The following is a 21,000-nucleotide window of genomic DNA, read 5'->3' on the forward strand; positions in this document are numbered from 1 at the left end:
AGATGCAGCGGCTCGGGCAATGCTGAGCCTTCACCAGCGCGCCGAACACCAGCACATAAAACACCAGCCTCTCCATGATTCATCAGTTTCCTAAACCTGCAGAAACACACGGAACAGAGACGTCAGGATTCACTCACACACACACGCACACACACACACGCACACACACACACAACATTTTTTATATATGCATACAATTTCAGTTAGTTGTCATACACATTCCAACATAATTTTTTTAATATAAAGTAAAAATAAAAACGATAAAAACACACTACAAAAAAAAAACTGAAATGAAAATTCAAAATATAAAAAACAAAATAAAAATAAATCTAGCTTTATTTCTAAACTAAAATTGAAATGAAAAGAAAGTAAACCTAAATAGTAATGAAATAAATAAAATACAAATGGCAAAAGCTCATAACAAAATGACTAAAAATAAACTAAAATTGAAATGAAAACTCAAAATATCAAATAAAAACTAAAATAAAAATTGTTTTATTTCTAAACTAAAACTGAAATGAAAATAAATTAAACCCAAATTGTAAATAACTGTAAATAAACAAAATTCAAAATGGCAAAATCACACAAGAAAATTACTAAAATTATACTTAAACTTAAAATATAAAATGAAAAACTCAAATGAAAATAAAACTATTTTTATTTCCAAACTAAAATTAAATTAAACCTAATTTAATTTTACCTAATAAAAACTAATAATAAAAATGGCATAAGTATATTATGTTATATTATAAGTACATTATTTTGTAACAAAATTACTACAAGGCAAGGCAAGTTTATTTATATAGCACATTTCATACACAATGGTAATTCAAAGTGCTTTACATAAAATAAAAAAAATAAATAAAAATAAAATAATAATCACAACAATAAAACAAGGAATTTAATTTAAAAACGTTGAAAATGATAAAAAAATTGATTTAAGAGGTTTTAAATTTTAAATACATTTAAATGAAAACTGACATATATTAACATTTAGATGTCAATAAATAAATAAATAAATAAAGTCTACATGAAATTAAATAATAAATCTATATCTTAAATCAAGGCTCTTAAATATCCAATATTAGTCAATATTGTGTATTTCAGTTACTTCATGTAAAAATGTAATTTACATTTTTAATCTCACTCAACATCAATGGAGAATTAATCTGTTATAAATAACCATTTAGAGATGTATAAGTAAGTAAGTAAATAAATAAATAAATAAATACAGTCTACAAAGAAATAAACCATACATTTATATCTTAACAAATGGAGGCTTTTATTTCCTCAATGTGACGTATTTCCAAGTGAAATGGAATATTTAAAAATCAAATGATGTGAGGCAGAATTTAATTTGATCCATGCTGAACCGATTAGACGGCTAAACATTGGTTGAAAAATCAGAGGTATTGATGACAAACGCTGGCAATGAAACTCTTTTCAGAAACAACCCAATTACCACTGGATGAAAAAATCAGAAGACTTCACTTGAGAAAAACATGCACTCTTGAATCATTCACAATAAGAACATGCATTAAAGTAAACTTTTCATCCGGAAGCAGGAGCGTGCGCCGAGGTTCCTGACCCTCTCAATCCTCCTGCAGCTAATTAAAGCTTTTCCTCACCTTTTCCTGCGAGTCCAATAGAAACAAGCTTCAGAAAATCAGCCCCAATCCTTGATCTCTGCCATGTATTTCTTATTGAACTCTCAACAACACAATGCAGATAGAGATTTTCCTCTCTCTGATTCCTCATAATCGAGGGCCGTGGAAATCTCACTGTAATAGCTTTGTGCGCTCCGGACCAATTTTGAGCTGAAGTAACACTGCGGAAAATTAGACGCTTGTAGGAGCAACCTAATTGTCCTATAAATTGTGGCAATAAAGCTGAAGGGACGCGCAGGAATAAAGTGGCGTTTGATCTGCATGGGTCAGGTCTGGATGCTCTTTCATCCCTGTTTAGCCGTATTGATTTCTGCACTCAGAGATTCTGGTCTGAATTTAAACGGTGGAGAATAAAACAGAAAAATGCTCCCACCGAACCATCTGCCATGTCAGGCGCCTTTCTCTCTGTAATCTCTCCATCTTTGCAGTGTTTTTCGTGGCGTCCTGCTCATTTCTGTCTTGCGTAACGTCTAACCAATGATTTATTCATCTGCTGTCCTCCGCTCTGTAACTCTCCATCACTTCGTGAGTGATTCTCGATCCAAGCTCTCGCCGTGCTTGAGTTCATATGAAACGTTTGGGATTTTATGGTGCAGGTTGTAATATAATAAGATGAAAAACACTGTCAAGTGTTATGAAGTCTCTTTGGTTAATTGGTTTTGTTCTTTAAGCCTCATATATGAAAGCAAGACGACATTGACTGCAATATGTCAAGAGTAGTTTTAATAGAATCTAATCCACTAGATTAAGCTTTATTAAATTATATTAAATTCATGATATATTCATGAGGATTTTGCTGGCATACTATGGTCGTTAGAAAGACATTTTACAAAATTAATTGCCAAATCAGTGCTGTCTCAGTATTGAGATTTTTTTTAAATTTTTTGTTATATTTGAATTAGTTTTAATTTTTGTATATTCTGTTTTAACATTAATTGGAAGGTTTTAGTAATTTTGCTGTTGTTTTTTATTTTTATTAGTTAGTTTTTTAAATATGTTCACATAATTTTTATTCATTTTTATTTAAGAGTTAGTTTGTTATTTCAATACATCAAGTTAAACTAAATGAAAATGAAATGTTGAAAATTAAAGACAGAAATGGCAACTTTCTAAAATAAGTTTTTTTATATTTTATTTTAAATTAAATGTAATTTAAATGTATTATATATCACATGCATTTTTTACAAATAACTTTTTTTCATTTATTTATTTTCATGGTTTTAGTTAACTATGCTAGTTTTAGTTACACTATACTAACCATATGCATAACTATACTAACCCTGATGATTTTGCTGGTGATATATAAAATAAAGCAACACTCTATGGTCATTAAAAAAATCTAAATCTTACAAAATTAATCAGTAGATCAGTGTTCTCTTAGTAACTAGATAAAAAAATAAAATTGTATTTTCCATTTTAATTTTAATATTTCAGTAATGCTGTTGTGTTTTGTAAATTGTATTAATTATGTCTATGTCTGTATAGTTGTTTATTTTTATTTTGCTTTTAGTTTCTGTTATTTTAGTACACTTAGTTAAACTAAATGAAAAGTTTTTTATATTTTAAGCATTTATTTTATTTAGATTTTTTTTAATGGTTTTAGTTTTAGTTAACTATAATAAACCTGTGCCAATAGTGTTACTTTTAAAATATAGTTAATAGAATAGATTTTAAAAAATAAACCTAAAAACCAATTGTGTGGTGCCAGACATGATTGACTGTTTCTGCTAGGAAGTTTGCTGCTCAGCATCAACAAGTTACATTTTTTAAATCTGTTGGCAAGTATAGAAATATCACTATGAAAGTTCATTATTAAATAGCTTCAGATGTTTTGACCTGCTGAACCCTTGACAATATCTGACCTTCAGTATAACATCCCTCACAAAACTGACATTCCAGTGACCGCGAGAAATTAAGCCGTGAAAATGATTTCTGAACTCATATTGATCTGTTGACGTGTCCATTTGACCCAGTAGAAAAAATAAACTTCACTCTATTCAATTCAGAAAGTTATCATTTCCAACGTCGTACTTGGAAAAGCACAAATCACTGTTTGACTTACAACTCCAGTACAGAAACCTATAAGTCTCATATCCATAACACACCATGCATGACACATGGTTAATAATTAATATCACTTTTAAGACTTTTAAGCAAATAAAATGCATCAGTGAGTCAAATTGTCAATATTACACGACATTAAATCTGTTTTGCAAATGACTTGTAGAACAAATCATTTACAATACATTCAAACATTTTTTTTCTTTTTAAGAAATTAATACTTTTATTCAGTGAGGATTAAATTGATCAAAATTGACAGTAAAACATTTATAATGTTACAAAAGATTTCTACTTCAAATAAATGCTGTTCTTTTGAACTTTCTATTCATCTGTGAATCCTGAAAAATAAAATGTATCACAGTTTCCACAGAAATATTGTGCAGCACAACTGTTTTCAACATTGATAATAATCAGAAATGTTTGTTGAGCAGCAAATCAGCATATTAGAATGATTTCTGAAGATCATGTGACACTGAAGACTGGAGTAATGATGCTGAAAATACAGCTGCGCATCACAGAAATAAATTACATTTTAACAGATATTCACATAGAAAACAGCTATTTTAAATTCTAATAATATTTCACAATTTGACTGTTTTTACTGTATTTTTGATCATTAATTAATCATTGAAATTTTTTAAAAATCATACCAGCCCCAAACTTTTGTACACTACAGAAGTTTCTAAAAGTTAGTATAGAAAAGTGTATAATACAATAATTTTCTCATTGAGCTCATTTTATTTTATTTTTTATCTCATGTTCATTAACTACTTCTATTAATATTTAAAATTTATACAGATAAGAAAAATAGGAAAAAGTTTATCACCATATGGCTTTCATTAGATGACAGCTTTTAATTTTAAATGCTCCTGTGGTGTGAAAAAATATGCATATTTTGAAGTACAAATATCCCCAGTAGTCTCTTGATTAATATAAGTTCATACTGAAAAACTGCATGCATAATTACATAAAAGAGTATGTCACATCGCAGGACGTCAGCTACCCACTTTCTAATTCATTCTCTGCTTATGTTCTGCTAATGAACATGTTCTTGTGGCCAAATGAGCAAATCTAATTGCAAAAGCTAATGTGTGTGTAACGGTGGTATCGATACGTGTGCTAAAGTTTCTGCAGTGCTTGTAAATGCCGCCGTTGATCGATAAGTCTAACGCCGTAAGAGTCCGAGTTCAATGCACCATGCAGCGACTGAGGAATAATTGTGTATTCAAGTACTAACTGGGACACTAGTGGCTTTTCTCAGTGGAGATTGTGCGGCGGAGCGTTTCCTGTCTCTGCCTCGGAGGATTCGCTCGATTGATCTGCCGTATCTCCGGTAACAGAGGAAAAAAAGCAGCCTGGAGATCTTTGTTTCCAAGGCAACTCTGCGCAAGAATGTAGGTCATTGAATTGCATTAGGCTGCAGGAGAAATCCAGGTCTTGATGGAGATAGGCAGGTATTGAATATTTACAAGTGTTTTAACCAGGCTTTTAAGGAGCGTGAAGAGTGGCGAACGCACTCGATGTTGCATGATGATCCCACAGCCATTTGTCTTGTGTAAAACATCAGCCATTAACTTCAAAGTGCGGCGGTAAGCTTCTACAGCACTGCGTTATCGTTCTGTTCATCGACACGACTTCACATCGCCTCGTTTTCTCATTGTGAACAGTTAGATTTTCTTAGCTTTGGCCGAGAACATTTTCATATACCTATCATGTTTCTTAACCCTATGAAATAACAGTCAGAGAAGAGAGTTTTTTGAAACTTTAAATAATGTTTGCATGTGTTTGCATTTAGTTGAGTATCATATTTGATCCATCTGGCTTTTGTGGCTCAAATATTATGATACTGTGAGAATATGTACAAAAAAGAAAGAAAGAAAAAACTTAGAGACTCAAACTGAGCAAAAACATGCAATTTGCTGCAGATGCTGATATTTATATGATGAAATTCTGATGCTTGTTATGTAAATCAATGAGATCTTTATGACAGTACAGCAGATACTGACATAAAATGATCTAAATATCAGTCGTCGCTCTAGCATGCAGTGAAACAGGTTTTGAACAAACTTTTGATCATGTTCATCATTTAGAGGCCTTAATTTGCATATCAAATATGATACAGAAGGCTTTATAGGGTTAATATATTGGTTAAAATACTATATAAAACTATAAAAAATCATGATTTAAACAGCTTTACAGCTCAAACAACATACAAGTCTTAACAGAACCATTAATGTTCACATTTGCATTATTAAATATTTTATGAAAAGGAGAGACATATATTTTTTTTCTTTCTTTTGTAGTTGTCAGACTCTGTTCCGTGTTTTGTGTGTGTTTTGCTCCCCATGTGTTTCATTGCCCATATTTGGTTCTTCCTTTTCCTGTTCCTATTATGTTTATTGATCCCAGGTGTTTCTCATCTTCCCCTCGTCATGTCCTGTGTTTTTAAAGTGTTTCCCATTCCTTGTTTGCGGTCCAGTATTGTATATGTCAACCTCCCCTGCTACGTGTGTTTTCCTGGTTCCCTGGATGTAATTAAAGTCTCCTTGTTGATGTACTCCTCGTCTCCACGTTCCTTGCTTCTCACAGTAGTGCATCGTGACAGAATACCGGACCCAAAACAGTAAGCGGCGCCCCTTCTCCTCATTGGTTTTTTCCATTTTTTAACGTTTTTTTGTTTCCCGGTTTTCCCTTCCCGCGGCATGGAAATCGCTGCTCGTTTTTCCGCCCTAGCTCACAGAGATCTCCCCTTCCTGGAGTATGCGTGGCAGTTCTGCAAGATCGGCGTGAAAACAGCGCTGGACGACGCCACGCTCAACTCTCTGTTCTCGATTGGGGCCAATTGCTATCGCCCCATGGACCTCCCAGACACCACTGGACTGTGCTGGAGGGAAGGGATCCTCCGGTGTCTGGAGAGTGTCCATCCCCGATCCAGAACCAGCCCGCCGGCCACGGCACTCTAAAGCTCACCGGCCACTCCGTTGTCAAGTCCGCCGACCATGCCTTTCACCCCGAACCTAAAGGGGAATCTAAGGAGGAGAAAGCGGTTGGTTCTAGTCCCTAGGCTCACTCCAGTGTCGGCTCCAGCCCCAGAGCTCGCTCCAAAGAGGGCTCCAGTTCCTGAGTTTAGCCCACGGAGGGCTCCTGTTCCTGAGTTTAGCCCACAGAGTGCTCCTGTCCCCAAGTTTAGCCCAGAGAGGGTTCCGGTCCCCGAATCCAGCCCAAATAGGGCTCCAGTTCCCGAGTTTGGCCCACAGAGGGCTCCTGTTCCCGAGTTTAGCCCAGAGAGGGCTCCAGTCTCCGAGTTTAGACCAGAGAGGATTTCAGTCCCCGAGTTTAGCCCCGAGAGGGTTCCAGTCCCTGAGCTTAGCCCACAGAATGCTCCTGTCCCCAAGTTTAGCCCAGAGAGGGTTCCAGTCCCTGAATCCAGCCCAAAGAGGGCTCCAGTTTCCGAGTTTAACCTGAGAGGGTTCCAGTCCTCGAGCTTAGCCCAGAGAGGGCTCCAATCCCCGAGTTTAGCCCATAGAGGGCTCCAGTCCCCGGGTTTAGCCCAGAGAGGGCTCCAGTCCCCGAGTCTAGCACAGAATGGGCTCCAGTTCCCACGTCCAGCCCAGGAGGGGCCACAGTTCCCGAGTTAGGCCTACGGAGGCCTTCTAAAGACGATATTCTCCCCAAGGATTTTTTTGTAGTAGGGGTCCGTCCGTGGAGGCCGGGCCGAGTGCCAAGGTCAGGCCCCCTGAGTTCCCTGCTCCGCCATGGCTCCTCGAGCTCCCTGTTCTGCCATGGCCTCCTGAACCGTCTGCTCCGCCATAGCCTCCTGAACTGTCTGCTCTGCCATGGCTTCCTAGTCTGCCTGCTCCGCCATGGCCCCTGAGCTTCCTGTGCCGCCATGGCACCCTGGACTGCCTGATCCGCCCTGGAGGTATTCCACGTGTCCCAGTCCTGCACCAGCCAATTGTTACAGTGCAGGACGTGCCTTCCGGGAGGGGGGAGTAATGTCAGACTCTGTTCCGTGTTTTGCTCCCCATGTGTTTCATTGCCCATATTTGGTTCTTCCTTTCCCTGTTCCTATTATGTTTATTGATCCCAGGTGTTTCTCATCTTCCCCTTGTCATGTCCTGTGTTTTTAAAGTGTTTCCCATTCCTAGTTTGCAGTCCAGTATTGTATATGTCAACCTCCCCTGCTACGTATGTTTTCCTGGTTCCCTGGATGTAATTAAAGTCTCCTTGTTGATGTACTCTTCGTCTCCACGTTCCTTGCTCCTCACAGTAGTGCATCGTGACAGTAGTAATCAACATTATGGCACAAAAACTGTCAACTAAGCTTAACGTGTACGGAATCCATATTTACCATAAGTTAATAATGTTTCCCTTTTTAATAAATTCCTTTTTCATTCCTAAAAAAACCTGGGCTACAATGGTATTTTTGTCAATGGATGTGAGCTTTTTAGAGTGGTAAAGGGTGGTAAAACTACTTACTAACTTTTGTAAAGTTACATTCAATTTTACAACTTTGTCACCATGACAAAAGTTAAACCCTAAAATGACTATAAAATGATAATTTAAACAGCTTTACAGCTCGAATAACACACAAGAACAATTAATATAAGTGCTTTAAAACAATAATAAGCTTCACTTTTTACATCTAAATCCTCCAAAAAATTCCCCTCATTCACTTCCATTGTAAGTGCCTCACCGTACCAGGGTGCGAACTACGGGGGAGCTAGGGGGAGCTCGGCTCCCCTTAATAAGACATGGGCTCCCCTGAAAACGTGATTTGTGAAATTTTGGGGGGTCTCAAAAAATATTGACAATGTGTTTTGACATGCAATTTCAGTTTTGTGTAATGTGATCATCGTGGATTATTATGTGTAAAATTGCAAAAATATAATTCATTCATGCATGACGGCGATTTAAACCTAATTCACTTCAATAAAGATAACTATACATGCTATTCTTGTCATGAGCATCAAGGTGTGGGGGCACTGCGGTGCAAATTGCACTCATGTTTAGTACGTTAACTCAAAGATTCGTAGAAAAAATATAAACGTTGGACTCTGTAGTCGATTCTGTGTTAAGGTAAGGCATGTTATAATCTTTGGAAGATATGTCTGAACAATTATTTAACCCTAGTAAAAGTACATTTCTTAAGTTATTTTTTCATCTCAGCTTAAAATGAGACAAATATGCTATTATTTTAATCTCCAATCTGTTATTTAACAGGTTAGATAATTCTTTAATGCTTATCTAAGTAGCAAAAGAAACTAGCCAGGTTTAAATCCCAGTTGTGCAGGTGAATGTTCATGAATTCATAAATTGTTATATTATTCATAAACTACTATTTCAAGAACAATAATTGTTTTGAAGTATGCCATATAGTTGTGTTTTGCAGTGTGCTCACTGTCAAACTCCAAAATTAGTATATTTTTAATGATTAAAAATGTCACTATTTTATATGAAAAAAGTTAATACTTTCATTTTTTTTTTACTTTGTCTTGTATTTTTTTAAGCTGTTGTATGGCCATGTTACAACATGCCCCACCTATGGGGCATGTTGTCACATTTCACTTCCAAGGTAAAAAGTATACACTGTATTAATGAAACATATGGAAGCCCATTTCTGCCACTGAATTAAAAAAAAAAACATTAATAATGACTTTTTATCTCACAATTTTGACTTTTTTTCCCTTGCAATTGCAAGTTTACATCACATATGGAAGCCAGTTTACGCCACTGAATAAAATATTAAATTTAATATATAAATATATATAAATGGTCATTGCAACTTTTTATCTCACATCTGCAAGTTATAAAGTCAGAATTGTGAAATATAAACTATAAATATTCAGTCTTTTTTTCCCTCGACTTTATTACTTAGAATTGTAAGTTTATCATGCAATTCTGAGACAAAAGTCAGAATTGGAAGTTTATATCTCACAATTCGGACTTTTTTCTCACAATTGCGAGTTTATATCAAACGAATCTGAGAAAAAAAGTCAGAATTCTGAGATAAAAAGTTGCAAGTAAATTTCAGTGGCGAAAATGGCACCCTTAGAAACAAAACCAATTAATGTGTAAAAAAGAAATACTCTGTAGCCCAAGTAAATTTACACAAACTGAGAAAGTCAAAAACTGCTCTCCCCTACTTTTCCTTTATCTCACCTTGAAGCAAGCATGATAAGTAGTAGTCTGTTCATTACAGACAGTCAAACACCAATTAGACAAACACTAATGTACTTTTCTCGCCCTCAGTGTCATGAAGTGTCAGACTTTTGAGCAATTATTGACAACTCCGGCTCGGTGTGGTCTTTGAAAGTATGTACTCGGATTACTTAAAGCTCAACGGCCTTCAGGAGATCTGACTCATAGCCATGAGAGCTTTTCCCCAAAAAAACAATGATTCTTCTGCATATTTATTCATGGGAAATGCTGTTGCTGAATCCTAACTCATAAACAGAGCCGGTTTCTCTGGAGAACGAGCGTGTTTGTGTCCGAGTGAGGTCTAGTAACTCATCAGTCATGGACTATTATGAAGGAAAATTTAATGAGATAAATCACACTCCACTGTAATGAGCATTTTCATAAGCTGCACTTCTCAGGACAACACTGCTGTGAAATTTAGATGCTTTCACGAATCAAAACATTACAAATAACCTAACGGAGAACTTTGGATGTTTCTTTCTTTGGCCAGACGTGATTATTCACGAGTCCCCTGCAGACGTGATGCTATCCAAGGAGAGAACAAACTCTTACCTCCTTCACAGCTCCGTTAATGAGCAGAACAATCGTTTCTCCACGGCATTTTCTTCCTCATGTCGGCCCACTGCCCAGTTTAACCGCACTGAGGAGAAGCGCCTTTATACTGCATTTGAATTTACTTTAAAAGTGCATTTCACACTGCATTATGGGTATGAAAACATGGCAGGCCTGTTACGTGTTTTTAAACCCTCACTCTTGTGAATGGCAGAAGTACAGTCCATATGCCAGCTGCTTTAGTCCATCCAAAAAAAATAATTTTACCATGTTTTTAGGAATATAATGTTGTATAAAATCAGGTGAATTATATATGAACAAACCCTTCTATAAAATCCTTCAGAATATAGATAGGAATAAAACTGCTAAGTTTGGGGTTTTTAAGTGCTGCTGAAATAGAGAAACAAACTCAAATTTTGAGAAAACAGCCTTTAAAGATGCGTATTGTAATTGAAATCTACAAATGCAAATAGACAAAGTGCAATAATAAAACCATGCAAATGATATATGAACAAACCCCTCAGTAAAACCCTTTAGAACATAGAGAGGAATAAAACTAAGTTTTGGCGTATGCAAGTGCTGCTGGAGTGGAGAAACAACTCATTTAGAGAAAACGGCCTTTAAAGATATATATTGTGTGATGGAAATGTTTTATGTAATGGCCTCAGAAGAAGTCAAAAGGGTATGTTCAATATAGAATGTTCAGAAAAATGCAGACTACTGTAAGGATACTCAGATCAAAGACATTGCATATATGATTAAAGAATCTATACTTACCCCAAAAAGTGCTTAAAACAGTAGAACTAACAGTCATATGACAAACCAATGACCAGATCAGTGTAACCAATTACAGTGAAGAAGACTTGAGTGACATTGATTTTTACTGAACTACAAGGTATAAATGTACATGTATCTTTCTGTTCAGGGAGTCTATCTTGGTTGTTGTGACCAGTGGGCTCCCGACCGTGAATAAACATTTATTCCTGCAAAGAGCAACTTGGGAGTCGTGTCTGGTATATGCTGCGCAGCTGAGGAATAGAAGTACTAAAGATTCTACGCTCAGTGGTTGGAAACCTTCAGAATATAGATAGGAATAAAACTGCTAAGTTTGGTGTTTGTAAGTGCTGCTGAAGTGAAGAAACAAACTCATTTTGAGAAAATGGCTGTATAGTAAATTAAATCTACAGGCGCAAATTGATAACGTGCAATTAAAGACTTAAGTGTATTTTGGATGTTTTCTTTCCACTTGTCTGAAACATGTTATAGAAGCAAAATAAATCAAAATCTCAAAACTGACCAGTGAAAAAAATGATGAAATAGCTGCTTTACTTTCAAGCAAGCAAGCATTTTCAGCATGTTTTTATGAATAAAATGTTGTATAAAACCATGCGAATGATGTATGAGCAAACCCCTTTATAAAAACCATCAGAATAAAGATAGGAATAAAACTGCTAAGTTTTGTGTAAGTCCATGTCTCAGTGCATGAGGAAAAACTAATTTTGAGAAAGCATGTATTGTAATTGAAATCTATAAACGCAACTAGAAAAAGTGCAATAAAATAAACACTTTAAAGTGTATTTTCTTTCCATTAGTCTGAAACGATATATTATAGAAGCAAAATAAAAATTGGCCAGTACATGAAAAAGCCGCTTTAGCTTCTCAAAAAAAATAAAAAATAAAAATAATAATAATAAAAACAAAAAAACAAAAAAAAAAGTATAAAATCAGGCAAATTATATATGAGCAAACCATTAAAAACTGAACAGAATAAAGATAGAAATAAAACCATTAAGTTTGGTGTAGATCCATGGCTTAGTGCACGAGGAAAAAATATTTTTTTCAGAAAACAAAGATGTGTATTTCCATACAATGAAAGTCAAAGGGCTCTAATGTTGTTTGGACCCAGATGCTTTTCTAAATGTTCTTCTTTTGTGTATTGCAGAAGAAAGAAAGTCATACAGGTTTGGAAGAACATGAGGGTGAAGAAATGATGACAGAATGATGATTTTTGGGTGAACTATCACTTTAAAGTTACCATATTTAGTGTTGTTTGCTAAGTCAAGTTTCACTATCACTGCTTAAAATATCAAATATCAATGCAAAAGGCATTGTGTATACTAGACACATTCACTTCAGTGTGAAAACCTCACACCACTCTAAAAGTGTTCATATTTCACACACTCTCCGCTGCAATGTGCTGCAAAACAACAAGCATCAGTTCAGAGAGAATTGTTATTATTGAGTAATTGTTAATATTCTATATTTTATTTAAATATAACATTTACATTTAGAATATTTAAATTTTAAATAAAGCAAATAAACAATATCTACATATTATGAATAATATTTAAATGTATATTTACATACACATAATAATAATAATAATAATAATAATAATAAACCATTTAAACAAACAATCAAATAAATAACATTAGTCTTGTACCAAAATTGGTATAAACAAATCATGAACTTTCATGAAGGTATCGGTTCAATTTACTAACATCTGAATCATGAGAACCCCAATAACAACAACAGCAACAATGTTAATAATATCTAAATATTATTTATAATTTTTAACTGTACATATAAAACTTGTTGAAAAACAAATAAATACTATACATTCTCTAAAAATTATATTATGAAAATTATTTAATTATTATATAAATATTACGCACACACTTAGATATAATAATAATAGTAATAACATGTATTATTATATACAGTATGTTAAATATTTAGATGTAATAATTCACAGACAGACAGACAGACAGATAGATAGAACGATAGATAGATAGATAGATAGATAGATCGATAGATCGATAGATAGATAGATAGATAGATAGATCGATAGATCGATAGATAGATAGATAGATAGATAGATCGATAGATCGATAGATAGATAGATAGATAGATAGATCGATAGATCGATAGATAGATAGATAGATAGATAGATCGATAGATCGATAGATAGATAGATAGATAGATAGATCGATAGATCGATAGATAGATAGATAGATAGATAGATCGATAGATCGATAGATAGATAGATAGATAGATAGATCGATAGATCGATAGATAGATAGATAGATAGATAGATCGATAGATCGATAGATAGATAGATAGATAGATAGATCGATAGATCGATAGATAGATAGATAGATAGATAGATCGATAGATCGATAGATAGATAGATAGATAGATAGATCGATAGATCGATAGATAGATAGATAGATAGATAGATCGATAGATCGATAGATAGATAGATAGATAGATAGATCGATAGATCGATAGATAGATAGATAGATAGATAGATCGATAGATCGATAGATAGATAGATAGATAGATAGATCGATAGATCGATAGATAGATAGATAGATAGATAGATCGATAGATCGATAGATAGATAGATAGATAGATAGATCGATAGATCGATAGATAGATAGATAGATAGATAGATCGATAGATCGATAGATAGATAGATAGATAGATAGATCGATAGATCGATAGATAGATAGATAGATAGATAGATCGATAGATCGATAGATAGATAGATAGATAGATAGATCGATAGATCGATAGATAGATAGATAGATAGATAGATCGATAGATCGATAGATAGATAGATAGATAGATAGATCGATAGATCGATAGATAGATAGATAGATAGATAGATCGATAGATCGATAGATAGATAGATAGATAGATAGATCGATAGATCGATAGATAGATAGATAGATAGATAGATCGATAGATCGATAGATAGATAGATAGATAGATAGATCGATAGATCGATAGATAGATAGATAGATAGATAGATCGATAGATCGATAGATAGATAGATAGATAGATAGATCGATAGATCGATAGATAGATAGATAGATAGATAGATCGATAGATCGATAGATAGATAGATAGATAGATAGATCGATAGATCGATAGATAGATAGATAGATAGATAGATCGATAGATCGATAGATAGATAGATAGATAGATAGATCGATAGATCGATAGATAGATAGATAGATAGATAGATCGATAGATCGATAGATAGATAGATAGATAGATAGATCGATAGATCGATAGATAGATAGATAGATAGATAGATCGATAGATCGATAGATAGATAGATAGATAGATAGATCGATAGATCGATAGATAGATAGATAGATAGATAGATCGATAGATCGATAGATAGATAGATAGATAGATAGATCGATAGATCGATAGATAGATAGATAGATAGATAGATCGATAGATAGATAGATAGATAGATAGATAGGAAACGATAGATAGATGGATGGATGTATAGATAGATTGCTTAATTAATTAATTTCAATTTTAGTTTGTGCTGTCCAAGCTAAACTGGTATCATGAATCATGAGATTTCACATGTATTAGAATAATTTACTGAAACCTTGATCATGAGAATCCCATAATGTTTTATGTTGATTAGTTTGAGATCTTCTGGCATCAGTTTGTGCAGATAAAGTGCAATGTGTCCTTAACAGCACTTTAACAGAGCGAGCCGGTTTGACATTAGAGCCGCGTGTCTGTGACCCAGAGCACTTCAGAGCCGCCTGTCTACTGATGACGCCTCTAATGTGTGTTTGTTTGAGCTGCACTGAGCCGCATTATAAAGGTTAAAACTCCTGTTCCGTGTCTTCTGTCTTTTGCCTAAAGCAAGAGTTCACAAGCGCACATGATGTAAACAAACATGAAGGAGGCCTGCCGTCCCCAGGCGCTTCCTGGAAGCTCTCGCTCGGTTCAGAAGGGCTTTTTAGGATCTTTCTGCACTAGTTTGTCCTGTCGCTGTTGATTAGAGATCAGAGAGATGTTTCTGTTGACGCATATTGATTCAGGATGTTTGTGAGTACACAGATCGAAATACTGTAATACTACTGACTGAATGGACTTGATTGAATTTGCTTTGTGTTTAGGTGAAAGTTTAGTTGATTTAAAGTCACATTATTATGTCAAACTACAACACATGCACCAACAGTCACTGCAGAACTGAAACAGTTCAGAAACAGTAGAGATACTTGATATGTGACTATTTTAGGACACCACAGGTGAACATGAAAAAAATTAACAATAGATATCAACATATTTTCAAAGTTGATTACAGTACATTAAGAATTGCATACATAACATTTCAGAAAACTCATAACACAAAAACATGTTTAAATGTGCAAACTCAGGCATTATCTAATGAAATTTGTATACATTTCCAGAAAATAAATATGAATATTGGATAACGCCAGATTTAAAAAAATCTTGTTTCATTTTGTTGACATGAGAGAGTTTAAGGTTTTTACAGTTCTTGTTTTAACACTCTGTAAATCGGAAAATACTGTTAAAGAGAACATTTTTTTTTTAGGAATAAAATGTATAAAACCAGGTGAATGATATCTGATTACAGTACATTAAGAATTGCATACATAACATTTCAGAAGACTCATAACACAAAAACAAGGTTTTTACAGTTCTTGTTTTAACAGTCTGTAAATCGGAAAATACTGTTAACGAGAACATTTTTTTTTTAGGAATAAAATGTATAAAACCAGGTGAATGATATATCAACAAACCCCTCAGTAAAAACCTTTAGAATATAGATAGGAATAAAACTGCTAAGTTTGGTGTTTGTAAGTGTTGCTGAAGTGGAGAAAAACGTTTTTGAGAAAATCGCCTTTAAAGATATGTGTTGTAATTGAAATCTATGCAAATGAAAACGGCCTTTAAAGATATATATTGTAATTGAAATCTCCAGACGCACATAGATAAACTTTAACTAAACAAACACTGGATGAAGCCAGGTTCAAAATTCTTGTTTGATTCTGTTGAGACATTAGAGTTAAAGGTTTTAACAGAGAGGATTTTGTACTTTTTTTTTGATCACCCCATAAATCAGAAAATACTGTTACCAGAGAGAATATAATGCATCTTCATCATGTTTTCAGGAATAAAATGTTGTATAAAACCAATGATATATCAACAAACCCCTCAGTAAAAACCTTCAGAATATAGAGAGGAATAAAACTCTAAGTTTTGGTGTATGCAAGTGCTGCTAAAGTGGAGAAACAAACTCGTTTTGAGAAAATTGCCTTTAAAGACATATATTGTAATTGAAATCTCCAGACGCACATACATAACGTGCCAATAAAATAAAAACTTAAAAGTGTATTTTGATATTTTTTCCACTAGTCTGAAAGAACATAGTATAGCAACCATGATTTTTGCCTGTAGTGTTTTGCCTTAAGTCATATATTTTACATTCTAGTAGACACAACTGAGAAAACCCGAGTGAAATGCTGTCCTGAATGTCTCTCATCTCTCGTGGCTTGTGCTGATGATACATTTTTAGCGGATGGCAGCTCCGCTATCATCCCATCAATCATCCAATCAATCGCTCAAACTAACCTTTGATAGCTTATTAATTGTTTTCACCTTAGTCGTCGTCCCAAAGAGATTTACTGCAGAAACACAAGAAAGCACTGCAGATTTCTGTCGGTAAGACCAAAACCATCATCCAATCACAGGCCAGAGATAATGATGGCATCATGTGCATAATGACTAGTGTGTATCACTATAAATGTTCAAGTAAACAGAAAATAAAACAAAAATAATAATTTGCTCACTCTTATGTCGTTCAAAACCAGACTGACTTTTTTTTTTCAAAATGAAAACTTAGCACAGCACTCTTCCAAAATAACAATGGCAAGTTTGAGCTCCAAAAAGGACAAAAAGCACCACAACTGCAGTCCTTATGAGTTTTGTGTGAGGAACCGACTCAAATCTAAATCATTATTCAAATATATGACTTAAAATAATCGTCTCCTGTGGCGTGGCTCATTTCTGTAACTGCTATAAGTGATGGTTTGTCGGCTGATGTGTTTATTATTCACAGACTGAAGTGTTTGTAGATCTCTAAATGCTCATGTGATCGATCATACGATTACCGGTGTAACTGCACCCATGAAGACGCCCCGCTGAGCTCGCCGTCAGGATCTGTGAGCGTGTGATTATACGTGTCAAACAGCTGTTATCAGCACTACACCAGAGTCGCTCGTCATGCAAAACATGTTTAATTCTCTTTGAAATAACATTTGATTCAAATACTCCCATTTGAACATCTACTGAAACAAAAATGGAAAAACAGCTTGTTTAGAAATCACGCTTGTGATATTAACTATTAGTTAACATTAACATTAAAGGCATCATAAAATGCATTTTCAGATCTTCATATTATGTTTCTGGAAGTTAGCCTATGAAGCTAACATCAAAAAAAATGCATTATTCATCCTTGTTTTCACTCTCTGTCACAAACACTTTATTCTAAGCTATTAAAAGTTACACATCAGTTTATAGGAATAAAGTGCACTGATGAATCATTCAAAATGGATGAAGTAAATAGCTATCAGGAAAGTAAACACACACTCTTGTTGATCTTAAAATGTTTACAGTAATTCCTCTTCTTGCATTTACGCGGCTGAATGTCAAAAGTTTGAGATTATGAGTTAATGACTCCAGTCATCAGTCTCTCTTTGTTCTAAACAGTTCAAATAACACTAATTGCTGGTTTTAGCTAATTACGGTGTGTTGTAATGAGCCTCTCAATAAATCATTCCAGTGATGTTTCTCAAGTGTTTGTTTGGCTCACTTTATTCCCTCTTTATTCACTCTGTTTACTGTTTTTTTTTTTTTTTTTTGATAAGCAGATATGTAGTTAAGCAGATATGATTTTAATTACTAGCAGATGCTGCCTGTTGTTTTCATAATCTAACCTATATATTGTTGTTGTTTTTGTCTTATGAACAAACCTTTACGTCCAACCCAATGCATGTCTAACATATTTGATTTGAGAGCAACAGTGAAGATTTTCAGTCTGTTGACCACACAAAACATAAATTAAAGCTGAAATAAAATAAAATATAAATTTCAAATCTTACAAAATGTACAAATGTAAGTATTAATGTAAAATCTGTTTAAATTGAAGCACTACAATTACTAATATAAAAACTGAAATTAAAAATAAATTAGAATAAGAAAGAAATATTAAAAATGAAAAGTTCACATAAACTAAATTAATAATAATAATAATAATAATTTACTCACTGTCATGTCAAAACTAACTTTCTTCAAAACGAAAACTTAGCAGGTGCTTTTTGTCAAACAATAATGGAAATTACGAGCAACCGACTATGAACCATTACAATGGTTTCATTAAGTAAATTAAAGCTGAAATAAAATTCTGTGGAAACAAATGAACATTTGTACTAACATTTTATTAAATTTATTAATTTTATTAAAAATAAAGCTAATTTTAAAATATTTATAAATACTATAATTGTACACTCTAAAAAATGCTGGGTTGTTTTCTGCTAGTAGTAAACGCCATTTTAATTCTAACGTTTTTTTTTAGAATTTTCTTTTGTCATTTTTATTAGTTATTGTTTTTAATGTTTTTATAAAATTTTTGAATGTTTTATTTCAGTTTGTTATTTTAGTACGTCTAATTAAATTATCAGCTTGTTTTAGAGATGTTATTAAGATAATATTATTTTTATATATTTTGCATTTTCACTTTTGTTTTTGTAATTGTTATAATAATTTTTTTAAATGTCACACCGTTTTTAATTTTTAATTCAGTAAATTTTAATTTATATTTTACTACATTCAGGTAAACTAACGTAAATAACATGTTTAAGATTTTAATAATTTATTTATAATTAAGAGTTAACATTTATTTAATGTAACCTTTTTTATGGTTTTATTTGTATTTGACTATAATAAGCCTGGTTCTCATACCAGGTTACTCATATTTTACTTTACAGATGAAGCAGATGTTTAGTTCAGGTTTTTATCATGTCGTATGTCATCATTTTTTGAAGAAGAGTCATGAAACCTTTATGTAACCGTCTGTACCAGCAGGATACGAATGCTGAGATATTTTTATTGTGTATTTCCAGCATTATGTTGAGGTCACACAGGTTTATGTGTTTTTTTTTCGTGCTATTTTGGCCTGTTGTTGAGGTTTTAAGTGCAGTATTTTCCAGAGCGTGTCTGATTGCATCTGGAGCACTTCTAATATATGCTTGTGTGTCTGTATGTACATGTTTGCGAATATGCATGTACTCTGTTTAATATCTATATACATAATGAAGGTAATTTGAGGTTATTCTAATTTTATTTTATTTTAATTCTAATTTATCCTATTACTTGTTTCGCTTCTGCTTCAGTTTTTATAATTATTTCTTACTATGTGTAAGTTTGGCAGTGTTATTTTTTAGGATTACTGATAATATTTGATTTGTATTATCTGTATTTGTTATTTATTTGAATTTTAGTTAAATTATGTCTGAATTTATTATGTCTGTATAGGTCTTTTATTAAGTTTTTAGTTTTATTTAATTTGAGTTATTTTAATACTTCAACAAACTAAATGGAAATGAAATAATATATATACTGAATTTATAAATGTATATGTATATATATGTATGTGTGTGTGGTTGTACATACACATATATGTAGTTGTTTTTTTGGTGTTTGGCTTAGTGTTATGTTAGAATCATTTTATTTTATTTATTTATTTTTATTTATTATAATTTTTTATACATTTTATTTTAACGTTACTTTAACAGGTTATACTTTGAAACAACTCAGCTCTACTTGTTTATGAGTAGATCATATTAGAGAGAAAAGTTAGAAAACCTCTTAAACTTGAAGGTAAACTTCTTTTAAACTTGTGTCTTCACTGTATTGTTGTATTTTGAAATGAAAAGAGTTAAAAAAAAAAAAAATATATATATATATTTAGTTTGATTGCTTTTGTATATAATTTATTGCAATTAAAAAATGATAAGTTGAGTAATTTGACAGATATTAATATTAGTTTAAATTAAAAGCATTAAGTCTATTCAACTTAGAACGGCTCTTATCTTTAAGTAAAGTTCACTCAATTTTTCAAGTAAACATTAATTACTTCATTTTATTTAGGGTAACCAGCTTCCTCAAATTTTGTAAGTAAACTCAACTCATCCAGGCTTATGTATTTCTATTTTAAAAATGATTGTTTTTTTAACTTAAGATGTATACAAAAATATGCAAAATGTACTAAAAATACTATATATATTTTTATAATTGCTGTCAAACTTTATATATTTTATTATAAGTGCTGTCAAATGATTAATCGCGATTAATCGCATCCAAAATAAAAGTTTTTGTTTACATAATATATTTGTGTGTACTGTGTATATTTATTATGTATATATATAAATACACACACATGCATGTATATATTTAAGAAAAATATGTTACGTTTATATATTACATATACTTATATATCATATAATTTATATGAATATAAATATATACATGTAAATATTTTCAAAATATATGCTGTATGTGTGTTTATTTATATATACATAAATATACACAGCACACACACACACATGTAAAGAAAAACTTTTATTTTGGATGTGATTATTCGCGATTAATCGTTTGACAGCACTAATATATATAA

The 21,000-nt window shown here is 32.9% G+C and overlaps 1 protein-coding gene across 1 annotated transcript in view; it reads right to left on the reverse strand.

Moving 5' to 3' along the window:
* LOC107681914 (leucine-rich repeat and fibronectin type III domain-containing protein 1) overlaps positions 1-21,000 on the reverse strand; it is a 193,368-nt gene that overhangs the window by 15,852 nt on the left and 156,516 nt on the right. The window lies entirely within an intron of this gene.

This window comes from Sinocyclocheilus anshuiensis, unplaced genomic scaffold, assembly GCF_001515605.1.
Source record: "Sinocyclocheilus anshuiensis isolate Anshui unplaced genomic scaffold, SAMN03320099.WGS_v1.1 scaffold2470, whole genome shotgun sequence".
Classification (NCBI taxonomy): domain Eukaryota; kingdom Metazoa; phylum Chordata; class Actinopteri; order Cypriniformes; family Cyprinidae; genus Sinocyclocheilus; species Sinocyclocheilus anshuiensis.